The sequence below is a fragment of the Sphaerodactylus townsendi genome, linkage group LG07 (genome assembly GCF_021028975.2).
Source record: "Sphaerodactylus townsendi isolate TG3544 linkage group LG07, MPM_Stown_v2.3, whole genome shotgun sequence".
In the NCBI taxonomy this organism is placed as follows: Eukaryota; Metazoa; Chordata; class Lepidosauria; order Squamata; family Sphaerodactylidae; genus Sphaerodactylus; species Sphaerodactylus townsendi.
Genome location: NC_059431.1, coordinates 75,709,572 through 75,721,686, shown reverse-complemented (window position 1 = coordinate 75,721,686; position 12,115 = coordinate 75,709,572).

The following is a 12,115-nucleotide window of genomic DNA, read 5'->3' as shown; positions in this document are numbered from 1 at the left end:
GTCTGCCTTATCAAGCACAGCTCTTTGTTAAGCAACAGCTTTCAAGACTAACAGGTTTTCTTCTCATGTAACTGCTAAAACATTTTTTGTACTAAAAGTGATGTTTATTTTTGTTTTCAGCTTGTTTCAATTGTTCTGTCTTTTCTTAATTATACATATTATGCACATTTATTGTCTAAGTTCTATTTAATTTAGGCAGCTATTTGGAGACAAAGTGCAAAATCTCTGGGGTTGTACCAAATAGTCGTGTGACTAATAAACAATGCTCTTTCTCTTTTTGAAAATATGAAGTCCAGCAATTATGTGAGTCTTTCTCTGGCGTTTGTAGGAATGTACAAGTAACTTTCAAGTTAAAAAAATTCAACTGCCAAAGTGTGCAAATTTTAGTTTACTTTCACAACACAAAATCATAGTATTGTAGAGTTGGAAGAGACCACAAGGATCATCTGTCCAACCCCCTGACATGCAAGAATACACAGTCAAAGCACGAGTCCCGACAGATGATCATCCAGCCTCTGAAGAAAAACCTCCAAAGAAGGAGATTCCGCCACCCTCCATGCAGTGTATTCCATTATCAAACAGCTCATAGGCCCCTTTCGCACATGCAAAATAATGCGTTTTCAAACCACTTTCATAACTGTTTGCAAGTGGATTTTGCCATTCCGTACAGCTTCAAAAAGCACTGAAGGCAGTTTGAAAGTGCATTATTCTGCATGTGCGGAATGAGCCTTACTGTCAGGAAGTTCTTCCTAATGGTTAGATGGAGTCTCTTTTCTCATTGTTTGAATGTATGAAATGTTCCTTTTGCAATTCCATACTATGGAATGTATGTTGTTTACTGTATATATGAATAAACTAACCCTAATACAATTTGTCAGCATCATCATGAAGGGAAGACCAATGTTTCTGCAGCTTGCTTACAAATAGCTGTGTAGTGTGGCATGTGTATATACATCTGTACATATACCTGAAGACATCCAATATGTTTCATGAATCTTTATACAGTGAAAATTCATAATATATATATATCCTTACCAATCATGATGGAAAGGAAAGTTTTAATTCCCACCACATAATGGTCCATTTGCCTCAAGTGTTTCAGAATGGTTCAATAATCACTAGCCATGTGTGCAGTTTGTTGAATTATTTAAGCTTATTTCCAGGGGGGAAAAGTCAGGGAGTAAAGCAACTGATTCAATGCAAATGAAAAGCTTTCGAAGCTCCCTATGGTGAAGATGTGATTACAGTCAGACAGTTAATAACCTAGACTTAGAAAAATCTGAAGGTTTTAAAACTGTCTGGCCAGTCAGTAAATGAGGTTTTTCCACACTATCGACCAACTGCCATGTGTCGTAATGGCTTCAGATTTGTTTGGAGTGTTGGTGGACCCACAAATGAAGAAAAGACCCCCTGCTTCACGATTAAGAAAAGTGGTTGATAAACCTCAGAGGTTTTCTTTTGGATTTTGAATCAGGCCTTTAGTGTGTGCTACAGCGTACCTTAAAGTCTTTAGATGTTGTGAGGGATCATCCGTTTGTGAAGGAGAGGAATGGGAGAGGGGTTATATTGCATTAATTTTTCTTGTGTTCTGTCAGATTTTCCCCCTCTCATCCCCAAAGACACAGGCAGCCACTCATCCATTCTTCTTGGCACATCCACTCCTTGTCACCCATGGTCCTGAGAATTAGAATGATGTTGAGGGAAATCTGAAGTTAGCACTGTGAATGGACTCTATGTTTCTGCCAGGACTTTAAAGCTTCCAGACTTTAATAAGAGGTCAACAGGAGAGATGCCTTTCAGTCACATTTTGTTACTCATGGGATTCATCACAATAGGTCTCATTCCAGACAGTGCCTTTTACTGAACTGGGATAATTTATCTGCTTTTTTTTTAGTTCTCCCTTTCATTACATTCCTTCACCATTCATTTCAGACAGCTTATGTTGACTGTCCTTGGTGGTGTGCAGCAATGTGGAAGGATGTAAAGATCATTTTGCCATCTGTGCAAAATGACAGCATGTAATACAGATAAACATCCTCCTTTATGTTTTATTTCATGTAGGAGGCCCTGTAATGTTGCATTCAACTTTGAAAAATTAGGCAACATACCACATCAAGCCCAGTGATAAAGTCAACATTCAAATTAGAGAGTTCAAACTAAAAATACCTCCCATCAGAAAAATTTTACTCTTCATGAGTCAAGCCCAGAAATTTAAGTCCTGTTTATATCTTCCACTAGTAACCATTCTCCAGTGATTTGTCCACCTACTCTCCTTACAGAGTACACACATGAGCACATGACAAGCAGGAGGGGATTGCCGAGAGAGCGGTCTCACTATACCATTTTAATTTTTAATTAATTTATTGATTTGAAACATTTCTATACTATCTAATTTCTTTGATTAAAAAACAATGCATGCAGCACCCACATTGCAGAGATATAAATCATAGTTTAATAAATAAAATTGAAACAACTGGCTGTTGTGAGTTTTCGGACTATGCGGGCTATAGTCTGGTAGTATTTTTTCCGAATGTTTTGCCCACATCTATGGCTGGGACCTTTAGATGCATGTCATGGTAAAATGTGTTTTTCTCTGTGGCACATTTAGAAGCAAAAACTACCAAACCTTCAACCACACAGCCCAGAAAACCCACCACAGCCAACTGGTTCAAGTCATAAAAGTATTCAACCCTCCCCCCCCCCACAAAAAAACAGATTAAAATGCAAAAATTGAAAATGTAAAAGTATTCAGATTTAAGGAACGTAATAGTTAAAACACAAAGGACCAGCCAGTTCACAACCAAATCTGCTAGCTCTGCAAGAGGAATTATGCTACATACCTTCCTAAAGGTAGCAAAGCAGAGGAATTTGTGAGTCTTGCTACTTTGGGACCCATTTTGTTTCACCCATATTTGTTGCTGGCTTTTCAAATTAATTTAATACCTCCAGACTATTTTGTATGGCATTTTACAGATGTCTGTAAATACCATATATACATTTGGCATAATTTATATTCCAAAACACAGAAAAATACTATTGAACCATGTGTTAATTTTAAGGGGGGGAAATCAACACAAGAAACCAAATTGAAACCAGAGTTTGTAAGTAAACAGAGAAGATGCAGGTGAGCTGTGCCAATCTGTCAAGTGCTCTCCATCTCTAGTGATCATCTTCTTTTCTATATCTGTGCTAAAGGACTTGTGTCATTAAGTGGTGACCCACCAATGGCTTAATATCCTTTGGACTGCCTAATGGAGCTACTTGGATGGTGAGGTCAGCAAGATATAAATACTTCACTAAATTAATAAATAAACACTAAGTGGAAATGCAAAACCAATACTTTTGTAAAACACTAGATGGCTGTGTGTTGGCTTGGTGACTCACAAATTGTTTGCGAGCAGGGTCGTCTGATTGCAATATGTCTGATCATTGTATGGCCTCAAATCCCATATCCAGACCAGGCTAGCCATATTTCTAGTTTCTAATGAATTTCTGTAGAATGATCGGTTTCACATGTTGTTCCCTCTATGTATACAGTATGTGTGTGCCAGGACTACAATTCCCAGCAATCACCAGCTCCCGCCTTTTTGCGTTAGAGCGGGAAACCAAGTTGGGGAGCTACGGCAAAACAAAACTATGTAGGTCTGTCAGAACCAATGATATACTAGGAACTGGGGGGAGGGGAAAAGCTGATTGGTTGCTGTCTGTTTTTGTAAATAGAATAAATACTGGAACTGAGGACAAGAATCCTCAGTTCCAGCACCCTGTAGCAAAGGCAACCCAAATCAATAAAGTTCTTCTTTTTACGTTGACTTGATCTGAGTGGTGTTCAGCCTTACAGTGTGCCTGTATACAATTTGTGTCTATTTTCCCATCATTTTCTTCTTTTATTGATTTACTTCTCCTGTAAAATTTGGCCACATTTATAGTTCTCACCATGACTTTCATCAATACAATAAAACAGATTATAATTGTAGGTAATAAAAATAAACTGATCATAAAGCACCTTTTCTCTTCTGAGAACTGCTGTTCCTCTTTTAGGATAAACTAGTTAGTTTTGCTGTGCACAGAAAAGCAATCGCAGAAGATATGGTTTGTCAACATTAACATTTACATCAGGGGAGCTGAAGCAGTATCAGTGGTAACTGCCTTTAAACAAAACAAAAACATAATTGGCTGGGAGGAGATCTGAATTACTACAGCCTTTTGTATTTTTCTAAGCATGACCCAGTATGTCATCTTGGTCTAGGTAGCCTTTGGAACACCTGTGATCTAAGCTAATTAACCTAATTGTAAACTACTTACACTGCTGTTCATCTGAAGACTGTTTTCACCTGCAGTTTAGATTTTTCACCTTGCACAACAATCTCTCTCTCTCTCTCTCTCTCTCTCTCTCTTGTTTTGCTTCATACTTAGCTTGGAGAAGACTGCTAAATTTCTCATTTCTCTGTGATCATCTCTTGGAGGAGCTTTACTTCGTCCAAAGGCAATGCTCTTTTGTTGCTTTTAGGATTTTTACTGTGCACTCAATCAGCTTCCATGTTACTTTTTGTGGCCTAGGTTCTCAGGACCAGTCTGAATATTTGATCAAGACTCTCATGCATTAAAGCTTTTATAAATACTAATGGGAAAGGAGGGTGGGGTGGGATCCTTCTACCATACCAAAATGTAAATTCTCTGCAGGCAAATGACGGGAAGGTGAGTGTTACACTGAGGGAAAGAAGGCTCAGAAGAAAAGTTAGACTCCCCACCTTTGGCAGCTGAGGGTATTGAAGTCTCATTAATATCTTTACTGGGAAGTTTCAGTTGCTATAGAAAACTGGTCAAAACAAAATGCATGTCAGCAATAGATACTGGATTCCTTTTTTGAAGATTTGGAGGTAGGAACTTATTGAACTGGAGGAATCACATTTCAGAGCTCTATAACAATATTTTGTGTTTATATCCCTGATATTTGATGAACATAATAATGTTATGATAGTGCTGATGATATAATAGTAGTTATATAAAATTTATTTTGCCAATTTCTTATCATATATTAACCAATACTGTAACAAAAGCTGACAGGAAGAAAGCAGTTTTCTTTGGAATGTGGTGTTGGAAGAGAGTTTTGCAAATACCAGGACTATGGATCAACAAACAAACAAATCAGTGGGTTCTCAATCAAATCAAGCCTGAACTAGAAGCTAAATGACTAAACTGAGGTTGTTGTACTTTGGTCACATGATGAGAAGGCTAGAATCACTGGAAAAGACAATAATGTTAAGAAAGGTTGAAGGAGCAGAAAAGAGGAAGATACAACGTGAGATGGATTGACTCTATAAAGGAAGTCACAGCCCTCAGTTTGCAAGACTGGAGCAAGGCTGTTAATGATAGGATGTTTTGAAGGACATTGATTCTTAGGGTCTCCATGAGTTCAAAATGATGTGACAGCACTTAACACACACACACTTATCAAAAGAAAATTTAAATATGGAGAGATTCAATACTGCAACATGCATTTTACATATGTTTGAATAGCTGGAATAGTTAATTATCTGATTCCAATTTAAGTTAGTGTCAAGTAGTTAATAGTCAAGAACCAATGTGGTGTTGAGTTAGACTGTGGGACTGGGATCTGGAAGACCCAGGTTTGAACCCCCACTCAGCCATGGATGCCTGCTCTGTGACCTTGGGCCAGCTATACATTCTTAGCCTAATCTACCTCACAGGGGTGTTGTGGGAATAGAATGGACAAGAGAAGAACAATGTAAGTGCTATGTATCCCTATTTGGGAAAAAGGTAGAATAACAATGAAGTAAGTGAGTGAGTAAATATAACTTCATTTGTAGCCAGGAATGAGAGTACACTAGAAAATAAGAATATGGGCAACATGGGGGAACATCCAATATACAAACGAGTAAACCATGTTAAGGCACACATAGAAATAAAATAGACTTGCAGTGTAAATCTGAAGCTGCCCTGTAGCCAAAGTAGAAGATATCATATATATCAGGAATGAAGACTGCCTTTAACATACCTGTGCTTGCTGAAAGATCATTAGTAACCTCCATTCATCTCCTGCCTAAATTATTGCTTCCTTGGCAGTGTCTGTGCCCTGTAAGAGTTTTGTCAGTGCTGTATCTGGAGACAGAGCAGGTGCCTCTCCTAGTTGCTATCCTGATTTCATTTGTCATGGTGACACAATAATAAGTGGTGATACTGCAATATTTGTTGTAATTTTGCATTCATAATTTTGCCTTATGTATTTCATCATCACAAAGATGATTCTTCTGCTCAACAACGCTGAGGCTGAAATAAAGGAAATCGTAGCCAAATTTTTGCTGAGCAGTTTGAACTAGGTTCCCTTGGCTTCTGTTCACACTTTTTAAAAAATGTTCTCTACTGGATTTACCTTTTCCTTTTGTTCCCATGCTGTATATGCCTAATAAGGGTCTCTGAATCTGAATTTTATCAAGCAAAAAAAGAAAGAAATATGATTCCAACATCCGTAAAATCTGATACTATGTTAAAGGACACAAATGCAGTTTTTAAACATGCAAAGTGCTATAGTAACTTTTATTATGAAAACACTTGGGTAAAGCAGTCACTACAGTTCAACTTTTTTCCAATATAAATTTTGAAGCAAGTGTGTTAGGTATTTCATAATCAAATGTTTTCTTCAGATTTGCATCAAATTATAACTTATACCCCCTCTCTCCCTCCCTATCTCTTCCTCTCTTTGCACCTCACTCTCTCTAACATTTTGTTATATGACAGATAGTCAATAGATCATAGTTTAATAGATCAATAAGTTAATGAATTTCTGAATCATGTAAGACATGATTTTGGTTAGCAGTGTCTGTTTTGATTTAGAAATCAGGAAATATCTTGATGTGTGGTCAGAATTTTTCTAATCAAGATCTAACACAAACCCTGTTCATTTGTAAATACAGTATTACAAACAGGATACTGCTAACATTCTGGAATTATTGGACACCTGCATTCATAAGGCATATTGCTGCCAGGATGCTTCCTTTTTTTCTGAGCAGAGAGTGGTATAGAGTGGTTGATCAGACATATGCCAAGCAGGAGCATTGTCCAACCCAAACAGTTAGCTGCTCTTTCTGCTAAACAACTGATAATTCTTTTCACATATTCCACCAAGTACTGCACTGCATTACTGACTTTCAGATGGCTTTCTGATTTTATAAAAACCCATTACAGCTAGTTCATTCTGTGGGATTATGCATGCTAGGTAGATGTTAAAGTTTTTCTTGCATGTGGGTGCTAGGGATGCTGCACATTTCACAATGAACATGTTTGGTAGTCGAAGTAATGCTGTTCAGTTGTGTCAAGCAGATGTCAGCTTATCACCCAATCTGCTTGGTTCACTACCAAACAGGCTTACATCAGTTTTTTTTCCAAAATGGTACGCATAAAAAAATGCTCTGATTTAAACAGATAAGTGACTAATGACACTAAGGAATACTTAGTGATGGTGTATCTATAACATGTGTGTCAAAGATGACATGCCACAATGTTTTGTGTGACATGCCAGCACTCACAAACACCTGACAAAACTATTCTCCCTGTTTAAGCTTGAGTCATGTTTGTAATTATTTGACACTTCTTTATATAATACCACATGGGATTAGACTTTTCATTAAAAAATAGATGAATATGTAAAATAAAATGTAAAAAATATGTTAAAAATGTAAAAATATGTAAAAACAAATGAATATCTTTTGTTGGTATGTGTGGGTGAGACATCCCAGCAGTGTCATGTCAGGCATTTTCTGAATTTTTGACATGCCGAGCCTAAAAGGTTTGACATCACTGACTTATGTAAGCACTGAACTGAACATTTTTTTTAAAAAAAGCACTTATTTACGATTGACTTTTTTATTAATATTACTGTTTATTTAAACAATAGCTTACTGTGCAGAATGCTAAGGCAGTAAGGATGGGGTGGGAGGAGAACTCATTTGGGGTATCTGCTGGGAGTCATTGTTGCCCGCCATCCGGAGGGCACTTCAGAGGTTTGGTGCATCTCAGGGAATCATCATCCACCTGGGTGAGAACAATCTCTCAGCTTTGAAGCGCTTGAAACTGTCCTTACAGATGGCAGCCAGGCTCCCTGAGGTCATGGAACTGATACCAGACATTAAATTGTTTTGGTCCCACCTCCTCCCAAGGTTCCTGTGGAAGGATGCCAGGGAACCAAGGAAAGTGGGCGTGGCACACCAGAAAGTGTGAAAGCTCGGTGGTAGCGTTATCCTGCACCCTGATATAACCACCCGGGAGCATGCGCTCTTTCATTCAGACGGTGCGCACCTATCCCATACGGCAGGTGCTCTTGGATTGGCTGTGAGGCTTGCGAAGCTGTGGCGGGAGCTGAAGGGTCAGCTTGGTGGCAGTTTGGGCAGAGGAGCACATCCTTATGGCAAGGCTGAGCTTGCGTGCCGGACCTTTCCATGGTTGGGGGCCTCCATAAAATTGGCTGCGGCCCATTTTAATTCCAAAATGTGTCCTGTGGTTATTCACCAGATGGAACCTCTGCACACCTGAGTGCAAATAATGGCACTAGAATAAACTAAGCCTTAATTGCAACAGGGGACAGGGCCCTGGGCTGGCTGGGTGGCCGAGCCACACCCAGCCTTATTGCGTGATGCATGCGAGTTCAATGGGTGGAGCACACTCCATATATATTAGGCAGCACGCGGTTGCTCCAGCCTTCTTTGATGCCTGGAGCAAACTGACCCACCCTCCCTGCCTATTTTGGGCAGGGTTTTTTGCTGCTTAATTTGTTGCAGCCTTGGCAGTTTTGGCAGAGGAGTGCATCCTTATGGGGTGGCCGAGCTTGTACGCCGGATCTCCCCATGGTTGGGGACTTCCATAAGAGGCTTGGGGTGGGGTGGGCTCATGGCACATGCCACGGAGGCCTCTGCAATCGAGCCCGATACCCCAGCAGGAAGGGGGCCTCAATGGGAAGGTGCCCAGGTGGCCCAGTACCTCTCTGTCCCCCCCAAAATGGATTGGGGCTGGTGCCGGGGTCAGCCAGGGGTGCTGACCGGCTGATCTGATGTGGTCCTCTTGTTTGCCCAGCTTCTGCCTCAATAAAAGGACTGCGGCCCATTTTAATTCCAAGACATGTCCTGTGGTTATTCACCAGATGGAACCTTTGCACATCTGGGAGCAATTCAAAAATATCTCAGCCTCCATTTCTACTATTGAGGACTACCCCCAAAATGGAAGCCAAAACAACTCCTAGAGCAGGCACCATTACCTGAAGAAACAGAAACATGTAGCTTACCCTCCCCCACCACAGAGAGAACTATATTTTCCAGCCAAGTTTGACCTGCAGAAGTGCATGATCATTACTGTGCAATCCCTGATTACATACAGTGGTTATTCCTAACACTCTTTTCAGTCACCCCAGCTTGGAAGTCTTTCTCTGTCTAGCATTACATTGGTAGTGCGATACAAAATTGACAAAGCTGATCTAGTTGACTTGAATCTCTGACCAATGTTAAGATCATGAGTTTTAGGTGAAACTGACAAAGCTGATTCAATCGACCAAGCTGGCTTGTATGTTTGCCTCAAGATTGCAAGTTTATGTGAAATTGACTAATCTGACCCAATTGAACATGCTAACTTTTATCTCTGCCTCCTTAAGATTGCAAGTTCTATGTGAAACTGACAAACCTCACCATGCTAACTTGTATCTCTGTTTCAACATTAATATTGTAAGTTCTGAGTGAAATTGAAAAAGCTGAATTGATGGACCATGCTTGTTTGCTTGTCTGCCTCAACATTATATCACTAGCTGCCTATGACAAAAAGTTTTTTTAAAAAAAATGGAGGAGGAGGGGAGGAGGAAATGGCTAGATGGCATGTTGGGCAACTATTCAGGGTCTGAAAAAGGGTCAGGTGTTTGCATAAAATGAAAGCAAAAATGAAAACAAAACACTACTGGGAGTAGGCACCGTTACCTGAAGGAACAGAAACGCATACAAAATACCAGTATTTTTTCCAACCAAATTACAGCTGCAGTAACACATGATCATTAGATAATCCCTTCTCCTGCAAAAACAGCTTTCCTTGTCAATTTCACTTTCTCCTAAGCGCTGCCATAGTATATCTTTGCCAACATTTCATCGCTAATCTATATATATAAAAATCTAAACGTGTGTTTGTCCCTGATGGTCTCCCTCAGAAGCTGCTGGATGGATCGCTCCCAAATTTTCACAGGACCTTCCTCCCTATTGCGGGCAGGTAATCGGACCTTCAAATCACTAAAAGTCCATGCCTGAGGCAGGTAAAACGTCTTTTTCCTGGTGCACCAGGCCATGAAGCTGGCTGAGTTTAACTGTCACCCTTAGAATGTTCGTGCAGCATGTCTGTGGCCTGAGGAATTGGTATGCCCTTAGAATGTTCGCGCAGATGGCCAGAGATGAGCAATGAAAATAGTAAATAGGTAATACTGGTAAATAATACGAGTGGAAGTGAAACATATACACACTTTGCTGTGTGAGAAGTCAGGTGGGGTTCCCCCCTGCTCACACGCAGGTAACTTTCACTCTCTGTGCCTCACCCACTACTACCACACAACACACATACTCTCTTACACACCCAGCTCATCCTCACACATTTCACTCTGCCCTCCCTCACATCCAACCACCACTTACCCACTTCCTCACCCATATTCAACACAGCTCTCTTTTACTAAAAGCAAGCTGGAGTTTGCCTTTTTCTTCTAAGAAAATCCGCGGGGTGGAAGCGAACCAACACTACCGGCTCCGCTTCTTTTGCACGTGACCCTTTAAGAACCCAGGGAGCTGGCCTCGAACTGAGTGCCTCACCACCCTGCCTCTGCTGCCTAACTGGGATAGCCTGCTTGCCCCAGTTCTGCTTTACCCAAGCCAGGACTGTGCATGTCAACCAGCCTCATGGACAGCGGGATTCACACTCTGGACAGTTCCGTTGGGGAATGGAAAGGGTTACCTTATACTAAAAAAACAAGACAGCACCATATAACGATGTGCATTGAAAAGGGAAAGAGGGATTCCATTTGACCACCCCAAAAGGCTATGCTGGGATTCATTGGACCTGCATGGACATCTGTGTGGGTTGCGGACTGTGATGAGAAGGACAATTGCCACAGCAACACGTGGCCGGGCCCGCTAGTTCAATATGAAATTGACAAAGCTGATACAGTTGACCTGATTTTGGGTCTGTGCTTTTATGTTACCTTGCTAACATGCTACAACAAAGAGAATTTTTAAAATCCTTTCAAAAATGGAGAAGAAAGAAGAGGTGGGGTGACTACACTGCCTATGGATAAGGGTCATGTGTTTGGTGGGGCAGAGAAATAAAGTCTGTTTCAACATGATCACACTCTCAAGGGAAGCTGATTTGAAAATGGTTAGGAAAAAAACATGGTAAAGTGCTTAGGAAAACAACAGAGGAAAAAGGAAGAAAAAACATTTTCAGAACCAAAAACCATTGCATATGGTAGCAAGATATGTTATAAACAAGTCATGTGGAAAAGGCCAGTGTTAGATAAATATCCTGACCAGAAAAGGGAGCTTCAACAAAGATTCTATCTAGTCACATTAAGAACCTGGAAATAGTTTCTTGTCAGAGGTTGAAGTACCAAGGGTGGAGTTATGCTTGTTTCCAGTTTGTTCCCCAGTTGCTTGTAATACAGGTAGAGTTATGCTGTGGTCTTTCAATAATCTATTAAAACAAACAGGAAGATCTTACCAGTTTGGGCAGCTGAGAGCATTGAAGTCTCAGTAATGTATTTTACAAGGTGGAGAAAAAAATGAATAAAAAGAAGTCTGGGTATAGTTCTGCCCTCTGATATGTATGCATTTATTTTTTGAAACATTTATATCCCAGCTTTTTCTTTCTGAATGAGGAAGCTAACAAGCATCAAAGCTCCAGCATAAGTAACAAAGGTGCCTTGCTCACTTTTGGTAAGCCATTCCAGAATTTTAGGAACATGAATGCAAAAGATTGCAGCCATCCACAACTGCAAATAATAGCTATTAAGAGGAGCAAAGCTGGAGCACAGAATGGCTGTGTAGTGAATTATGAATGAAGTTAACTGAATTTTTGAGAGAGAGAG